Source organism: Delphinapterus leucas, chromosome X (genome assembly GCF_059928025.1).
Source record: "Delphinapterus leucas isolate spDelLeu-1000000601 "Yukka" chromosome X, BTC_Dleu_Yukka2, whole genome shotgun sequence".
Lineage (NCBI taxonomy): Eukaryota > Metazoa > Chordata > Mammalia > Artiodactyla > Monodontidae > Delphinapterus > Delphinapterus leucas.
In genome coordinates, this window is record NC_143150.1 from 17,829,980 (window position 1) to 17,849,644 (window position 19,665).

General features: G+C 39.6%; 1 protein-coding gene across 2 annotated transcripts in view; it reads left to right on the top strand.

Moving 5' to 3' along the window:
* GPC3 (glypican 3) overlaps positions 1–19,665 on the top strand; it is a 442,030-nt gene that overhangs the window by 199,185 nt on the left and 223,180 nt on the right. The window lies entirely within an intron of this gene.

Genomic DNA, 19,665 nt, shown 5'->3' on the forward strand with positions numbered 1-19,665 from the left:
TGAAGAAAGAAGTGTCAATCAGGCAGTGGGGGTCAGGAGCCGTTGGTCATAAAAGCAGAGAAAACGGAGAAAGTCACAGAGAAAGATAGTAACACTGATCAGCCCACTGTACCCAGGAGAGACTGCCTCGTATAGCTCTGGACTAGGCACCAAGGCAATGAAGCAGCATGATTATGAGTGAGGTCCCATGATCAGACTGACTAGGGTTCATGTCTCATGCCTAGCACTCCTCAGCTTTATGACCTTGGGCAAGTGTCTATACCTTTCGAAGCCTCAGGTTCTGTCTTTAAGATGGGAATTTTAATAATGTTACGGCATAGGGCCTTTGTGAGAGTAAAGGAAGATAATTTATACATTTAGCACAGTGCCTGGCACATAATAATCCCTCAGTAAATGTTAGCTATTGTTGTAACATGTTATTATAAAATCCTATTTATAGAGATATATCTTAACATGCTGCCATTATTAAACACTCAAATCTTATAACTTGAGTTGATATTGATTCTATGTTTTTTTTTACATCTTTATTGGAATATAATCGCTTTACAATGCTGTGTTAGTTTCTGCTTTATAACAAAGTGAATCAGTTATACATATACATATGTTCCCATATCTCTTCCCTCTTGTGTCTCCCTCCCTCCTACCCCTCTAGGTGGTCACAAGCACTGAGCTGATCTCCCTGTGCTATGCGGCTGCTTCCCACTAGCTATCTATTTTACGTTTGGTAGTGTATATATGTCCATGCCACTCTCTCACTTTGTCACAGTCTCCCCTTCCCCCTCCCCATATCCTCAAGTCCATTCTCTAGTAAGTCTGCATCTTTATTCCCGTCTTGCCCCTAGGTTCTTCATGACCATTTTCTTTTATTTTTTAGATTCCATATATATGTGTTAGCATACGGTATTTGTTTTTCTCTTTCTGACTGACTTCACTCTGTATGACAGACTCTAGGTCCACCCACCTCACTACAAAAAAACTCAATTTCGTTTCTTTTTATGGCTGAGTAATATTCCATTGTATATATGTGCCACATCTTCTTTATCCATTCATCCCATGCTGAACACTTAGGTTGTTTCCATTTCCGGGCTATTGCAAATAGAGCTGCAATGAACATTTTGGTACATGACTCTTTGTGAATTATGGTTTTCTCAGGGTATATGCCCAGTAGTGGGATTGCTGGGTCATATGGTAGTTCTATTTGTAGTTTTTTAAGGAACCTCCATACTGTTCTCCATAGTGGCTGTACCAATTCACATTCCCACCAGCAGTGCAAGAGTGTTCCCTTTTCTCCACACCCTCTCTAGCATTTATTGTTGCTAGATTTTTTGATGATGGCCATTCTGACCGGTGTGAGATGATATCTCATTGTAGTTTTGCATTGCATTTCTCTAATGATTAATGATGTTGAGCATTCTTTCATGTGTTTGTTGGAAATATGGATATCTTCTTTGGAGAAATGTCTATTTAGGTCCTCTGCCCATTTTTGGACTGGGTTGTTGGTTTTTTTCTTATTGAGCTGCATGAGCTGCTTATAAATTTTAGAGATTAATCCTTTGGCAGTTGCTTCATTTGCAAATATTTTCTCCCATTCTGAGGGCTGTCTTTTGGTCTTGTTTATGGTTTCCTCTGCTGTGCAAAAGCTTTGAAGTTTCATTAGGTCCCATTTGTTTATTTTAGTTTTTATTTCCATTTCTCTAGGAGGTGGGTCAAAAAGGATCTTGCTGTGATGTATGTCGTAGAGTGTTCTGCCTATGTTTTCCTCTAAGAGTTTGATAGTTTCTGGCCTTACATTTAGGTCTTTAATCCATTTTGAGCTTATTTTTGTGTATGGTGTTAGGGAGTGCTCTAATCTCATACTTTTACATGTACCTGTCCAGTTTTACCAGCACCACTTATTGAAGAGGCTGTCCTTTCTCCACTGTACATTCCTGCCTCCTTTATCAAAGATAAGGTGACCATATGTGCGTGGGTTTATCTCTGGGCTTTCTATCCGGTTCCATTGATCTATATTTCTGTTTTTTTGTGCCAGTACCATACTGTCTTGATTACTGTAGCTTTGTACTATAGTCTGAAGTCAGGGAGCCTGATTCCTCCAGCTCTGTTATTTGTTCTCAAGATTGCTTTGGCTATTCGGGGTCTTTTGTGTTTCCATACAAATTGTGAATTTTTTTGTTCTAGTTCTGTGAAAAATGCCAGTGGTAGTTTGATAGGGATTGCATTGAATCTGTAGATTGCTTTGGGTAGTAGAGTCATTTTCACAATGTCGATTCTTCCAATCCACGAACATGGTATATCTCTCCATCTATTTGTATCATCTTTAATTTCTTTCATCAGTGTCTTATAATTTTCTGCATAGAGGTCTTTTGTCTCCTTAGGTAGGTTTATTCCTAGATATTTCATTCTTTTTGTTGCAGTGGTAAATGGGAGTGTTTTCTTGATTTCACTTTCAGATTTTTCATCATTAGTGTATAGGAATGCCAGAGATTTCTGTGCATTAATTTTGTATCCTGCTACTTTACCAAATTCATTGATTAGCTCTAGTAGTTTTCTGGTAGCATCTTTAGGATTCTCTATGTATAGCATCATGTCATTTGCAAACAGTGACAGCTTTACTTCTTCTTTTTCGATTTGGATTCCTTTTATTTCATTTTCTTCACTGATTGCTGTGGCTAAAACTTCCAAAACTATGTTGAATAAGAGTGGTGAGAGTGGGCAACCTTGTCTTGTTCCTGATCTTAGTGGAAATGCTTTCAGTTTTTCACCATTGAGGACGATGTTGGCTGTGTGTTTGTCATATGGCCTTTATTATGTTGAGGAAAGTTCCCTCTATGCCTACTTTCTACAGGGTTTTTATCATAAATGGGTGTTGAATTTTGTCGAAAGCTTTCTCTGCATCTATTGAGACGATCATCTGGTTTTTCTCCTTCAATTTGTTAATATGGTGTATCACGTTGATTGATTTGCATATATTGAAGAATCCTTGCATGCCTGGAATAAACCCCACTTGATCATGGTGTATGATCCTTTTAATGTGCTGTTGGATTCTGTTTGCTAGTATTTTGTTGAGCATTTTTGCATCTATGTTCATCAGTGATATTGGCCTGTAGTTTTCTTTCTTTGTGAAATCCTTGTCTGGTTTTGGTATCAGGGTGATGAGGGCCTCGTAGAATGAGTTTAGGAGTGTTCCTCCCTCTGCTATATTTTGGAAGAGTTTGAGAAAGATAGGTGTTAGCTCTTCTCTAAATGTTTGATGAATTCTCCTGTGAAGCCGTCTGGTCCTGGGCTTTTGTTTGTTGCAAGATTTTTAATCACAGTTTCAATTTCAGTGCTTGTGATTGATCTGTTCACATTTTCTATTTCTTCCTGATTCAGTCTTGGCAGGTTGTGCATTTCTAAGAATTTGTCCATTTCTTCCAGGTTGTCCATTTTATTGGCATAGAGTTGCTTGTAGTAATCTCTCATGATCCTTTGTATTTCTTCAGTGTCCGTTGTTACTTCTCCTTTTTCATTTCTAATTCTATTGATTTGAGTCTTCTCCCTTTTTTTCTTGATGAGTCTGGCTAATGGTTTATCAATTTTGTTTATCTTCTCAAAGAACCAGCTTTTAGTTTTATTGATCTTTGCTATCGTTTCCTTCATTTCTTTTTCATTTATTTCTGATCTGATCTTTATGATTTCTTTCCTTCTGCTAACTTTGGGGTTTTTTTGTTCTTCTTTCTCTAATTGCTTTAGGTTCAAGGTTAGGTTGTTCATTCGAGATGTTTCCTGTTTCTTAAGGTAGGATTGTATTGCTATAAACTTCCCTCTTAGAACTGCTTTTGCTGCATCCCATGGGTTTTGGGTCGTCGTGCCTCCATTGTCATTTGTTTCTAGGTATTTTTTGATTTCCTCTTTGATTTCTTCAGTGATCACTTCGTTATTAAGTAGTGTATTGTTTAGCCTCCATGTGTTTGTAATTTTTACAGATCTTTTCCTGTAATTGATATCTAGTCTCATAGCGTTGTGGTCGGAAAAGATACTTGATACAATTTCAATTTTCTTAAATTTACCAAGGCTTGATTTGTGCCCCAAGATATGATCTATCCCGGAGAATTTTCCATGAGCACTTCAGAAAAATGTGTATTCTGTTGTTTTTGGATGGAATGTCCTATAAATATCAATTAAGTCCATCTTCTTTAGTGTATCATTTAAACCTTGTGTTTCCTCATTTATTTTCAGTTTGAATGATGTGTCCATTGGTGAAAGTGGGGATTAACGTCCCGTACTATGATTGTGTTACTGTCGATTTCCCCTTTTATGGCTGTTAGCAGTTGCCTTATGTATTGAGGTGCTCCTATGTTGGGTGCATAAATATTTACAATTGTTATATCTTCTTCTTGGATCGATCCCTTGATCATTATGTAGTGTCCTTCTTTGTCTCTTGTAATAGTCTTTATTTTAAAGTCTATTTTGTCTGATATGAGAATTGCTACTCCAGCTTTCTTTTGGTTTCCATTTGCATGGAATATCCTTTTCCAACCCCTTACTTTCAGTCTGTATGTGTCTCTAGGTCTGAAGTGGGTCACTTGTAGAGAGCATATACATGGGTCTTGTTTTTGTATCCAGTCAGCCAATCTGTGTCTTTTGGTGGGAGCATTTAGTCCATTTACATTTAAGGTAATTATCAATATGTATGTTCCTATTCCCATTTTCTTAATTGTTTTGGGTTCATTACTGTAGGTCATTTCCTTCTCTTGTGTTTCTTGCCTAGAGAAGTTCCTTTAGCATTTGTTGTAACGCTGGTTTGGTGGTGCTGATCTCTCTCAGCTTTTGCTTGTCTGTAAAGGTTTTAATTTCTCCATCAAATCTGAATGAGATCCTTGCTGGGTAGAGTAATCTTGGTTGCAGGTTTTTCTCCTTCATCACTTTAAATATGTCCTGCCAGTCCCTTCTGCTTGCAGAGTTTCTGCTGAAAGATCAGCTGTTAACCTTATGGGGATTCCCTGGTGTGTTATTCGTTGTTTTTCCCTTGCTGCTTTTAATATTTGTTCTTTGTATTTAATTTTTGATAGTTTGATTAATATGTGTTTTGGCGTGTTTCTCCTTGGATTTATCCTGTATGGGACTCTCTGTGCTTCCTGGACTTCATTAACAATTTCCTTTCCCATATTAAGGAAGTTTTCAACTATCATCTCTTCAAACATTTTCTCAGTCCCTTTCTTTTTCTCTTCTTCTTCTGGAACCCCTATAATTCGAATGTTGGAGCCTTTAATGTTGTCCCAGAGGTCTCTGAGACTGTCCTCAGTTCTTTTCATTCTTTTTTTTTTTTCTGCCCTGCAGTAGTTATTTCCACTATTTTATCTTCCAGGTCACTTATCTGTTCTTCTGCCTCAGTTATTCTGCTATTGATCCCATCTAGGGTATTTTCAATTTCATTTCTTGTGTTGTTTATCGTTGCTTGTTTCATCTTTAGTTCTTCTAGGTCCTTGTTAAATGTTTCTTGAATTTTTCTGTTCTGTTTCCAAGATTTTGGATCATCTTTACTATCATTATTCTGAATTCTTTCTCAGGTAGACTGCCTATTTCCTCTTCATTTGTTAGATCTGGTGCGTTTTTATCTTGCTCCTTCATCTGCTGTGTGTTTCTCTGTCTTCTCATTTTGCTTATCTTACTGTGTTTGGGGTCTCCTTTTTGCAGGCTGCAGGTTCGTAGTTCCCGTTGTTTTTGGCGTCTGCCAGCAGTGGCTAACGTTGTTTCAGTGGGTTGTGTAGGCTTCCAGGTGTAGGGGACTAGTGCCTGTGTTCTGGTGGATGGGCCTGGATCTTGTCTTTCTGGTGGGCAGGTCCACGTCTGGTGGTGTGCTTTGGCGTGTCTGTGACCTTAGTATGGTTTTAGGCAGCCTCTCTGCTAATGGGTAGGGTTGTGTTCCTGTCTTGCTAGTTGTTTGGCATATGGTGTCCAGCACTGTAGCTTGCTGGTCGTTGAGTGAAGCTGGGTGTTGGTGTTGAGATGGAGATCTCTGGGAGATTTTCGCCGTTTGATATTATGTGGAGCTGGGAGGTCTCTTGTGGACCAGTGTCCTGAAGTTGGCTCTCCCACCTCAGAGGCACAGCACTGACTCCTGGCTGCAGCAGCAAGAGCCTTTCATCTACACGCCTCAGAAAGAAAGAAAGAAAGAAAGAAAGAAACAAGGGAGGAAGGAGGGAAGGAAGGAAAGAAAGAAAAAGAAAGAAGATAAAATAAAATAAAGTAACATAAAATGAAAAATAATTATTAAGAAAAAAAGTTTTTTTTAAAGAAAAAATAAAAGAAACTGACAGAACCCTAGGACAAATGGTGGAAGCAAAGCTATACAGGCAAAATGTCACACCGAAGCATACACATACATACTCACAAAAAGAGGAAAAGGGGAAAAAATAATAAATCTTGCTCTCAGAGTCGACCTCCTCAATTTGGGATGATTCGTTGTCTATTCATGTATTCCACAGATGCAGGGTCCATCAAGTTGATTGTGGAGCTTTAATCCACTGCTTCTGAGGCTGCTGGGAGAGATTTCCCTTTCTCTTCTTTGTTCGCACAGCTCCCAGGTTCTCAGCTTTGGATTTGGTCCCGCCTCTGTTTGTAGGTCTCTGGAGGGCGTCTGTTCTTTGCTCAGACAGGACGGGGTTAAAGGAGCCGCTGATTCGTGGGCTCTGGCTCACTCAGGCCAGGGGGGAGGGAGGGGCACGGAGTGCGGGGCGGGCCTGCGGCGGCAGAGGCCGGCGTGACGTTGCACCAGCCTGAGGCGCGCCATGCGTCCTCCTGGGTGAGTTGTCCCTGCATCCCGGGACCCTGGCAGTGGCGGGCTGCACAGGCTCCCGGGAGGGGAGGTGTAGAGAGTGACCTGCGCTCGCACACAGGCTTCTTGGTGGCGGCAGCAGCAGCCTTAGCGTCTCCTGCCCGTCTCTGGGGTCCGTGCTTTTAGCCGCGGCTCGCGCCCACCTCTGGAGCTCCTTTAAGCAGCGCTCTTAATCCCCTCTCCTCGTGTACCAGGAAACAAAGAGGCAAGAAAAAGTCTCTTGCTTCTTCGTCAGCTCCAGTCTTTTCCCCGGACTCCCTCCCAGCTAGCCGTGGTGCACTGGCCCCCTTCAGGCTATGTTCACGGCGCCAACCCGAGTCCTCTCCCTGGGATCTGACCGAAGCCCGAGCCTCAGCTCGCAGCCCCGCCCGCCCCAGCGGGGGAGCAGACAAGCCTCTCGGCCTGGTGAGTGCTGGTCGGCCCTGATCCTCTGTGCGGGAATCTCTCCGCTTTGCCCTCCGCACCCCTGTTGCTGTGCTCTCCTCCACGGCTCCGAAGTTTCCCCCTCCGCCACCCGCCATCTCCGCCCGTGAAGGGGCTTCCTAGTGTGTGGAAACCTTTCCTCCTTCACAGCTCCCTCCCACTGGTGCAGGTCCCGTCCGTATTCTTTTGTCTCTGTTTATTCTTTTTTCTTTTGCCCTACCCGGGTACGTGGGGGTTTCTTGCCTTTTTGGAGGTCTGAGGTCTTCTGCCAGCGTTCAGTAGGTGTTCTGTAGGAGTTGTTCCACGTGTAGAGGTATTTCTGGTGTATCTGTGGGGTGGAAGGTGATCTCCGCGTCTTACTCTTCCGCCATCTTCCCCTCGTCCCCCCGATTCTATGTTTATTAAGCAAGTCTTAGATGATAATTTGGCTTCCCATGTTATTTGCCAGTAGGGAGATTAGTGAGGATCTGTCACTTTGTAAAATTATATTTATCATTGTTAATTTATACAGTGGCATTTAGCTTTGATTCAGCAGTCTCTGGAGGGTTTGATATTATGCGTTCAATTAATCTTGGACATGGTCAAGACTGAGTTTTGAGTCTCCAAACCTTGGGAATTAAAAAATTTTAAACATAGCCCTTTGTGAGCTTGGTTGATGTGAATCCACACCTGAGAGAAGTATGTTGTTGAGAAGTACTCAACTCTGGATCTAGTGAGGTTTCCTAGAAGCCAGTCTTCCAGCATCCTCCAGCCAATTAACTCCCTCTGTTTCTATAAAAAAATTCCACAGAATAAAAATAAAAATCTCATGCTCTCTTTTTATGTGGTTTGAAATTTCAGTAATAGTGAATATGCCATTTCAAGCTACCTTCTTCTCTCCTTCTCCAAGGAGACTCTAGTCTTCCATATTGGGCATTAGAGAGAGGTGCTTAAGAACTTTGGAACCAGACAGATCTCACTCTGAATTCCACCTGTGCACCACTTACTAGCTGTGTGGCCTTGGGCAACTTACTTCTCTCTGAGCCTCACTTTTCTCATGTTATAAAGTGGGAATAATAATAATAATACCCATCTCATAAGGTGGTTGTGAGGATTAAAATGAATAAATGTAAAGGGTTTTGAATACTGCCTGGTTCAAATGAATGTGCTCAGCAGCTATTAGCTGTTGTTACTGTTGTCATTTTTATTGTTGTTGTTAAAATACTCTCATTTAGTCACCATTATAGAACCAGTCTGCCGACATCATGTTAACCAATGATACTCAACCTGGATTGTCAATATCGGCCCTGGCTCCAGGGTTGTCATGGCATTCTTGAAACAGAAAGCACTTTCATTTTTATTTAAAGAAGAAAGGACACATGGCGTTTACGGGGGACGGGGTATGATGATAGCATCAGTCAAAATGAGCTGATGACAGAGACGCAGTTTCAGCTAGGTTGGGACCAGTCATGGTGACTCTTTTCACCAGGTTGCTGTCAGCAGCATACCTTTCTCGGTGTTGGTATGTGCTGGTGGAACATACCAGCACCTTTCTTGATCATCAATACTGACAAATGTCTGCTCAGATAAATTAACATTCTCATCTGGCCTGACTCATTTTGTGGGAACAAGTTGGCAAGCCAGTGTGTGTATGAGCTGACTCACAAAACCCCTCAGCTTAAAAAAAAAAAAAAGTACTGTATATTGTTTTACTCTAACAAGCATTGAGAAATGGCAGATAGACTTTTGTTTTCTCCTTTTGTGGCCACATTTATTGACTTCCACTTGGTGTTTTTGAGAGGCACATAGAAGACTGAAAATTCAATAGAGGAGGAGGAAAGGGGCACAAGGAAAAGAGGCATATGTTATATTTTGTCAGCATATGAGTACTGGTAACTTGTTCTAGAGTAAAAGCGCAGGTCCAAACAGTTCTAAAAAGCTTAAAGATATAGCACAGGAATGGGGCAGCCTCATTATGGGTCTATCGCAGGGGCAATTTGAACATCATTCACGTTAATATTCCAATGACCATTGATGTCATGGTATGCCAGGACCACACAGCACTGATTTCCTTCCCCCTTCACTGCCCAGAGAATTTAGAGCCTAAGGAAGACTAGAAAACAATTCACTTCTCTACTTTGGTTTCAGTCATTCTGGGCCAGAGGCATTGACCTTAATGACTTCCACAGGCAGATTTCAGAAAATGACAAAATTGAATTTTAATTCGTCCTTTTGTGTTACATAGCTCAAACTGGAACAATAATGTTTTAGGGGTTTCCCCTCAACTTTCTTTCTTAAAACAGAGAGAATTTTCAGTGCTGTCAGCTCCACTGTTCTAGACCCCGTGAGCTGGAATTTATAGCTCAGTTGAGGCCAGTTAGGTCAGCAGAGGACACAATGCAATTGTGCTGTGTCTTCCTTTGCACAGGCATCGGGACTGCCCCCAGGCCTGCACAGGGGACCCCTAGGCATGTTTAAGGAAAGTGCTAAGCAACAGGATCAGAAGGCCTCATTAGGGAAAGCGACTGTAGTCTATATTTTAGAGATTTTCTTTAAAATGCCCAATCTCAAAATCAGCTTTTTCCAGGCACGTTGCCAAATTACAGCAATGGACCAGTTTTCAAATGCCCATTTAAAATAAGCTCTCTTAATAGACTTGAGGACATGGGGAGGGGGAAGGGTAAACTGTGACAAAGTGAGAGAGTGACATGGACATATCTACACTACCAAGCGTAAAATAGATAGCTAGTGGGAAGCAGCCGCAGAGCACAGGGAGATCAGCTCGGTGCTTTGTGACCACCTTGAGGGGTGGGATAGGGAGGGTGGGAGGCAGACACAAGAGGGAGGAGATATCGGGATATACCTATGCATATAGCTGATTCACTTTGTTATAAAGCAGAAACTAACACAACATTGTAAAGCAATTATACTCCAATAAAGATGTTAAAAAAATAAAATAAGCTCTCTTGAATGTAGCACTGTGGCAAAGTTCCTTCTGGCAGGAAGCCACTTTAGACATCAGATCACTCCAAGCATTATTTTAAAATAGTGCCCAGGCCTTTTAATAATTTAGGCGCTGTTTTCTTTGAACCCAGAAAATGTCAATGTACCAGAAGCAGACATAAATGGGGCTGCCTGGCCAACAGCTGGATTTCCTTTCACCCAGATGTTTCCTTAACAGGGATTGAGCCTTGAAAGTTGTTGATATTGTCCCCTGTCCATCTACCCCATGGAACTATCTTCCGTTGATTCAATCCTTCCCCCATTCCCTCCCAGATTTAAACTTTAGGTTGAGTTTGTGGAGGTTTAGGAATGGAAGGGTTAAAGGGAAGGAAATTCATTGTGACCTATTGAGGGTGAAACTCCTAGAAGATAAAAGAAAAGCATCCTGCTATGAGGAGGGGCCTGTGCTCAGCCGCCCCCTTATCTGGAATAGCTATGGGGAGGGAGTGGCAAAGCCTGCCAGAGGTTTTCCAAAGAGACTTCTAAAATCATGAGCTCGGGTCTTCTTCAGATAAAGACCTGCAGTTTGTTAGAAGCTCAAGGACAAATGGAAGCCAAAGTCGTCCATGTCGCTGATGCTACAAGTAACCAAGGTAGCACTGAGTGGCTTGCTTCTGATTTTCTAGCTCACGACCTGGGGTTCTCTCATTGGTTTTAATATATTGTATATGATGGTTGCCAGAGGTACTCAGACAATTCAAAATGGGAAGCTGACTCAAGCACTTATGTTTGTGGGAGAGGCTGCTTGTCTTTCTGACCGCACCCTCTCTTCTTCCGGGTTGTAATTCTAGGATTATTTCAGTCACTGGCTCTCCATTTCTATAACTTCCTGTTAAACCCATTTCCACATTTTGTTAAAATAATCAGCTGTTCAAGATTGTTTGGAAGGTCAGATTCCATTAGGTCACCTGGTCCGTAGTCATTAACGTCACATATGATTGTTCAACAGTACAATACAGACAGCCCTTGTGGCTGGTGATGTCACGCTTCTGTGGAAGCAGGGTGGTCTGCTCTTGCATGCATGGCCTTCAGCATTTGCTACAAGGAAAAGCTGCATGTCCTTCATAGGTCTTAAGAAATGTCCCCTTTAAAAACAAATACAATTGAGTTTTTAACAAAAGAGATGTTTCCCTAACTCATTTCTTTGAATTTGCTCTAGGGTTTTAGGCTCTTCAGATAGTTGCTGAAGCCCTCAATAACTGCTACAGACCAGAATTCAGGTAGCCTCAGAATTTAGCTGGTTTCGTGCAAATAGGTACCAATTAGTAATTTATTCAAGCCTAGAGAGATTAGATGACCTGCTTCATAGATCATACTGATACTGTAGTGGTTTTTTCTACTGCATCTCACCATTCTAGATGTCACTAGAACTGGTTCTTCATCCAGAAAAAAAGGTGGAGAGGAAGAGGTATGGAGGAGGAGAGAAATCATAGGCAGCACTCAGATATGTTCACACTGTATTTTTGGATATATAACAATAATTTTCTTATTAAACAAAAGGAAGGCAATGTCAACAAGAGATTATCAAACATCTGTTGCTAGAAGGAAGAAAAGTGATTGACGAGAACGTCCATGGAGTCTCCTTCACTTACTCTCAGGTTCTTCCTGGAGGAAGAATACTTTAGGTACTTGATGCTCAGTAAGTTGCGAAGCACTTCCCTTTTTGCACATAAACATTTTTTGACTTTTTGAGAAGCATCCAGCATTTATCAAACCCTCCGGTAGTCAAGTCATAGTTGCAAATCATAGTGGTTGCTTCAGTGCCTTGATGGTCTTGTGAGAACCTGAGGGAAACAGAGACTACCATGCCCAGCTTCACCAGGGACGTCTTTAGGGACGCAATTTTTCCTACCGGCTGACTTCTTTCGTCAGGTTCTAACCTTAATTCTATAGATCCACCCCTCCTCCCATCCCATTCTTTCACATAGACTCATACCAGATGCGCACACAATGTGATTCAGTTCTAATGTGGAGGCAAAAATCATTTTATAAAGTTTATAGACTATAATAGCAGTTTGCTAAAAGTGAAATATTCCCTCCTTTTGACAAGCTCAGGGGAAAGCCACATGGTTGACCTTTGCTGGCATTCCATGCCTTCCCTCCCTGCCACTGAATTCGGCTGAAGTCACTGTGGTGATACTGACCTTCCTGCCAGGTCTTTGGCCGCTGCCAGAGCCCACTGAGTACGCCCGAGCAGCTCTCTCCCACTGAGTTAATCAAGCCAGCCTTCACCTCCCTTGTGTTTCCTAAGCTGGCGTGCCCTGCAGGAGACTGAGTCCCAGGAAACTGTCAAGATCCTGGCCCTTGAATCCTGTCTCTGCCAGTAGCACTTTGAAGGAACTGTGGCTCAAGGGAGGGCCTGGCCTTTTTGCAAAGGCTAGCTTTTCAATTAAATACCATAGTTTTATGATTAGAGCTGAGAGCTCTGAGATTTCATACCCATATCAATAATCCCAAGGAAATGCACAGTATTGACCTCTTTCTCTTATTTTCTTATAATTTCCATTTCATTATGGCTATAAGGCGCTGCAGACTGTGTACTTCTGGGCAATTATTGTTCTTCATAGGTAGTTAGAATCATTCAGGCTTTTGCCTTGTTCCTCAAATCCTACCCAAATTTTGAAGTTATTTTCCTGAGATGTCTTGTAAAAACCCAGTATAGCCAAACAGCCGAAATATTTTTTCTTTTAGAGTTGAACCAAGAGGAAAAAAAGAAAATCAGTCTCCTCATACCTCAAGGAATTATTGTGTAGTGTTTTAGTGGGTAAGCTCTGGAGTTAGATTGCTTGAATTCAAGTCTTGGGTCTTCTGCATACTGACTATATAACCTTTGGCAAGTTACTTAACCTCTCTGTGCCTCATTTTTCTTATTTGTACAATAGAGACAATAGTATACTCATCTCATAGTGGGGGTTGATAATACATGAATTAATTCACATAAAGCACTTGAAACACTGCCTGGCAGAGGTAAATGCTCCATAGATGCTAGTTCTTACTACACCTAAAGCTAATCTTTAAGTGCTGTGCAATATTTTCCTTGGAAGGAGATAAACATAATGGAAAAATCATTGTACAGTCAGGAGTTCTATGTTTTGTCACTGCCACCAACTGCCACATAGCTATATGACTTACAGCCAGTCTTAGTTTCAGTTATCTCATCTGGGAAACTGGGCTAGTAATATTTCCCTTCACTACTTTTTGCATACACGTGTGTGGGCATGCACGCACACAGACACACGCTCGCACATGCACATTCACTTCCTGTGATAGAGAAGGAGGAGAATTAAATGAGAACACAAATGTTAAAATTCCGAAAGGACATGAAACACTTCACTTATGGTGATCGTGTTGCCATGTATTCTATGCATATTTAAGCTATAACATTCTCAGAACAAAAGGTACTTTCATATCTATAAGGTATTCTATGCTTTTCAAAGAAAATAGACCATCAGTATTTTATCACAGCTGGCTATTGCAAACCTCTAAGGCATAAGGAGCATGTTGTTTGCTTGTTTTATTCACAGTCTAGCAGAGAGTGTACCTTCAGTAAATGTTAAGTGGAAAAAGTATAATTTTATACAAGTGCAATCGATCTAATGAGACAGCTAAGATGCCTCAAAAATGGTCTTTAAATAGTTTTCTACCAAGTGGTTAATGTTGTTGACTTCACATAATGTCAGGGGCCTGTGATAATTTAGGTCCCAAACAAGTTGAAATTTGGTTCAGACATATATCTTGAGAGAACATGTTATGGCTTAGCAGGAGAAGCCATAAGGGAACTCTTCCCAGATCTATCTCATCTTTCATGAGAGAGTACACAGTAGTCTCCTGGCTCTCTATGTGTAAAAAGTGAAAAAAAACTGTTATAAAGAGTTCTCAGTGAGTACTTATAGAGTGTATGAATGCATAAGACCTTGGCAGGGTGTGTGAATAAATTTTAAGCCAACTCAGATCTGGTACTTCTCATTAGCGTGAGTGGAAGGAGGATGGGACTGCATCTTCCACTAACCAAGGGGAAGAGGAGTCTGTTGCTTTTATAGTCACTAAAGCTTTGGCTGTGAAGCACTTGCAGAAATATAAAGTGCTGTGGAAATCCCTAATGATAGGTTATAGAGAGAACTCTCTCCAGTAACAGTGGTTGCATAAACTACTGACAATTGACTTTTCTTAAGTTACTCATTTAGTGCCTAAGTGGTTAAAGGAGGAAAGAAGAGCAGAGAAGAGCAAGACTGTGTGAAATGAACACATTAATTGTCCTAAAAGCAACAGAAAAATCCTCTAGTTGTGCTCTTTCTTTTCAATACCTAAAGGTATATTGAAAAGAAATACAGGTTTTTATTGGATAAAGGCACTACCAGAATGTTTGCATTTAAACCTTTAAATGAAGCCATTCCCTCTTTATGCAGCAGAATCTTTCATTCATTATATCCTAAAAAGACTATTTTTATTTTCCTAAAGTATGGTTACTAATAGTAGGGAGTTAAGAAACTCTTTAGCCCTGATTCATGGAATTACGGTCATACACTACAAAAAGAAAATTTCACAAGTTGAGAAGACAATAGTCAAACCTAGAATGTCTTAGTGATTTTTTGGTCTGGCTAAGACACAAGCCATTCTTCTTGTTACTGTTCATTTGGAGCAATCCATGTCCCATGAACTCTTTGGAGAGGAACTTTTTTTTTTTGCAAAAAGATTTTAGTTAAGTGGAATGATTTGGAGAGCTCTGGGGACTTTTAAAAACTATTTAATTATGGATTCTGGGAGGAACTATAGAACTTTACTTCCTTGGATACTGTCAGGCTTTCTGTTGTAAAGAGTGAACTACCAGATCTAAGAATGTGACCCCGATGCCTCTTTTGGTAGGTGTCATTTTTTTAGCCGTGGGAACCTTGAATATGTAAGATTATTTCCTAATCAACCAAGAATTGGCTTCCTTAAGTGAAAGCCTGGGAGACAGAAGAATGAAAAAAAGACTAAAATTCAAGTCTGATAACAGAACTAACTCACCAAGATGAAGGGCAAGGTATGGTCTAGCATGAAAAATGCTGGACCACAACATTATCTCATAAGAGTCAGAATTATTCTTGGTGTGTCCACAGTAAAATGAGTTCCAAGACAAATTGTTCTTAAAGTTTTATCAATATTAGAAACAAGTCATCATCTGGAATTCCCTTACGTTCTTCTGTTTAGCCACTTTTCCTGATTTCTCAAGTGTGGCTTGTCCCGGAATCCATTGTGAAAACAGACATATTCTGAGCCATGATGAAGCCATCCTTATTACTGCCTACCTAATTTTAACATTGTTATATACACTTGATCAAAATTTTAAGGTATAATAAAAGGGTAGAAAGATAAAAGATTTTGGAAGGATCATGTATGCAGATTCAATCTCGAGCCCTGACAACTGCTAGGGAAGACAGTGTGGGGCTGCTTAATGAGTCCCTGACAAGGGTCTGGCATTTATGAATATAAACATTTCTATCATTGCTACTAAAACTCGTGAGAATACATTGTTGAAATGATAGTTTGTCTTAAGTGGTAGGTATAGCTTCTCTTTTTCTCATTCTCCTTATTTATCTACCTACCTATTTATTTATATCCTACCTTCTCCTGAAAAGAGTTTAAAGCGCTCTGCAAAAGTGTACATAATAAAAGTAAGATACAGTGCAACTAAAATACATAGGAATAATTAGGCAAAGGGGAAAATACAGGTAGGAAGTAAGATGGAGCCAGGATTAGAGCTATGGCACAAAATGCATGACATGAAGTTTACTGTGCTTGATAGAGGTAGACGATAAATTTGGTTTATGCTTTCTAGCAACAAATATGAAGAGGGAAAATGATCAAATACATGAATCAGAATGTACAGAAGCTTAAAACAAACTGGTTTTTCAGAAAAGCTAATGGAGGGTAAAGAATAAGAACTAATTGAGCTAATGGGGCAAGGGTGGTCAACTGTTGCAGAGTCATAAATTTTCTAGTAGCTGTGGATATTCATTTCTATTTCTGAGGATCTGTTGAGTGAATCATTTTAATTGTCTTCTCTGGTCTGTAATAGAATAGCCTTCAGGGGAAAATTCATCCTGTCTGTCCCTATCTATCTATTTATCTACCTATCTATGAAATGATACAAGTAATAGCCCTTGAAAATGTTTCCTTCATTTTGTCTTTTACTCGTTTCTTTATTTCCAATTCATGTACCTTGTATTTAGTAGCCTAGCATGTGAAACTTAAAAAGCAAGACTATATACATTTACAGCCTGGTCATGGAACTGTACCAACCAATGGTTTATATTTAATAGCAACTTACTTCTAAGCTTCATCAATTCTATCTAAATTAATGTGGAGCATAAAATTCCAGAAAAATCCAACAGAAATTGGAGCAAAACTTCTAGCATCTTCTATATGAACTACTGTGAACAATGTGGGAGCTTTTCTTACCACCTAAACTTGCATTTTTATGTGGTTGATTTTTTTAAAAATCATTCAGTATTCAAAAATAACATTGAAGTGTGTTACCTATTTGGGTGTTTTGGTCCATTAACCTTTTCCAGTGGTTTTTCCAATTAAAATTACGCTGATGCCATATGGCGTCTATTTGTATGCTAAAACTCCCTAACTCATGAAAGAAATGTCAAAGCAGATTGAGCAGAGGGAGTGAGTTAACACTTTTCAGTGGTTCTAGTCACTAGTTCCATCAAGGACTAATTTCCAAGGTCCAGTTTTTCTCATTTAAAAACAATGAAGAGACTTTATTTTAGAACAGTTTTACATTTAAACAAAAATCAAGCAGATAATACAGAGGTCCTATTTGCTCCCGTTCCCCTGCACACAGTTTCCTCTATTATTAACATTATTAGCATTAGTGTGGTACATTTCTTGGAATTAATGAACCAGTATTGATACATTATTAATAACTGAAGTCCATAGTTTACATTAAAATTTACTGTGTCGCACAGTTCTGTGGGTTTTAACAAATGCATTATATCTTGTATCCTCCATTAGAATATCATGCAGAACTGTTTTACCACCCTAAAAATATCCGTGCTTCACCTATTCACCCTTTCCCCTCCCCTCTCCCCCCGCCCCCAAATCCCTTGTCACCACTGATCTTCCTAGTGTCTCAATAGTTTTGCCTTTCTCAGAATGTCAAATAGTTGGAATCATACAGCATACAGCCTTTTAAGACTGGCTTCTTTTACTTAGCAATAGACATCTAAGGTTCTTCCAAGTCCCTTTGTGGCTTGATAGCTTATTTCTTTTTACTGCTAAATAGTATTCCATTGTATGGATATAGCACTGCTTATCCTTTGAAGGATATCTTGCTTGCTTCTAGTTGATTATTATAAATAAAGGTTCTATAAACATTCATGTGTAGCTTTTTGTGTGAACTTAAGTTTTCAACTCAGTTGGGTAAATATCTAGGAGCACAATTCCTGGATTGCAATTATACTTGTAAGAAACTGCCAAACTGTCTTCTAAAGTGGCCGTACTACTTTGCATTCTCACCAGCAGTGTTGTGCTGCATCCTTGTCAGCATTTGGTATTGTGAATGTTATGAATTTTAGCCATTCTAATAGCTGTGTAGTGGTTGGTATCTCGTTGTTGGTTTAATTTGCAATTCCCTAATGACATAAGATATTGAGCATATTTCCTTATGCTTATTTGCCATCTACATATCTTCATTGGTGAGATGTCTGTTCAGATCTTTTGTCCATTTTTAACTGAATTGTTTGTTTTCTTATTGTTGAATTGTAACAGTTCTTTATATATTTCAGATACGAGTCCTTTATCAGATATGTTTTGCAAATATTTTCTCACAGTTTGTGACTTGTTTTTCCATTCTCCTAGCAGATGTTTGTCTCTTCATTCTCTTAACAAAACAGATATTCTAAATTTTACTAAAGTCCAACTTATCAATTGTTTATTTCATGGATTGTACTTTTGATGTTGTATCTAAAACCTTATTGCTAAACTCAAAGTAATCAAGATCTTCTCCCATGTTGTCATCTAGAAGTTTTATAGTTTTGCATTTTATATTTAGGTCTACAGTCCATTTTGAGTTATTTTTATAAAAGGTGTAAGGTCTGTATCGATTTATTTCTTTGCATATGAGTGTCCAGTTGTTTCCGAGCTATTTGTTGAGAAAACTATACTTTTTCCATTGAGTTGGCTTTCTCCTTTCTGTCAATCTATTTCTAGGCTCCGTATTCTGTTCCATTGATCTATTTCTTTATTCTTTTGCTAATACTATGCTGTCTTTTTTTTTTTACAGTTTTCTGCTCTTTTTATTTTAAATTTTTTAAAAAATAATTAATTAATTTTATTTTTGGCTGCATTGGGTCTTTGCTGCTGCATGCGGGCTTTCTCTTGTTGCGGCGAGTGGGGGCTACTCTTTGTTGTGGGGTGCGGGCTTCTCATTGCGGTGGCTTCTCCTTGTTGCGGAACAGAGGCTGTAGGCGTGCGGGTTTCAGTAGTTGTGGCACGTGGGCTCAGTAGTTGTGGCTCATGGGCTCCAGAGTGCAGGCTCAGTAATTGTGGTGCACGGGCTTAGTTGGTCCACGGCATGTAGGATCTTCCCGGACCAGGGCTCAAACCCATGTCCCCTGCATTGGCAGGTGGATTCTTAACCACTGCACCACCAGGGAAGTCCCATTATGCTGTCTTGATTACTGTAACTTTATAGGAATTTATTTTCCCTCTTTGAAAGTTTATGTTGGCCTCAGTGTTTTTCATACATCTGACTGTAGGTACAGTCACTTTGAGAAAACAATAATTAACAATTTATTGATTGTCTAATAGTTCTTCTTTTTTAAATTTAAATATTGTATTAGTTTCAGGTGTAGAGCATAGCGATTCAGTATTTTTTGCAGATTATACTCCATTATAAGTTATTTATATTATAATAACATAAACTGCTGTGTATAAAATAAACAACAAGGATATACTGTATAGCACAGGTAATTATAGCCATTATCTTGTAGGAATTCTTGAACCTGGGTGTCCCAGTCCTCTGATTTTGTTATTCTTCAGTGTTGTGATGTCTCTTCTGGGAATTTTGCCTTTCCATATAAACTTTAGTATTGTTATCCACAAAATAACTTGCAGGGATTTTTATTTGGATTCCACTGAATGCATACATCACATTTGGAAGAATTCTTAATAATATTGAGCCTTTCTATTCATGAACATGGAATATTTCTCCATTTATTCTTATATATATTTCATTAGAATTATACCTAAGTATTCCATTTTGGGGGTGCTAATGTAAATGGTGTTGTGTTTTCAATTTGAAATATCAGTTAATCATTGTTGGTGTATATTAACTTTGTATTCTGCAACCTTGCTATATGCGCTTATTAGTTCAAGGAGAGTTTTATATCAATTCTTTGTAACAATCTATATAGGCAATCATGTCATTTGTGAACAAAGGCAGTTTATTT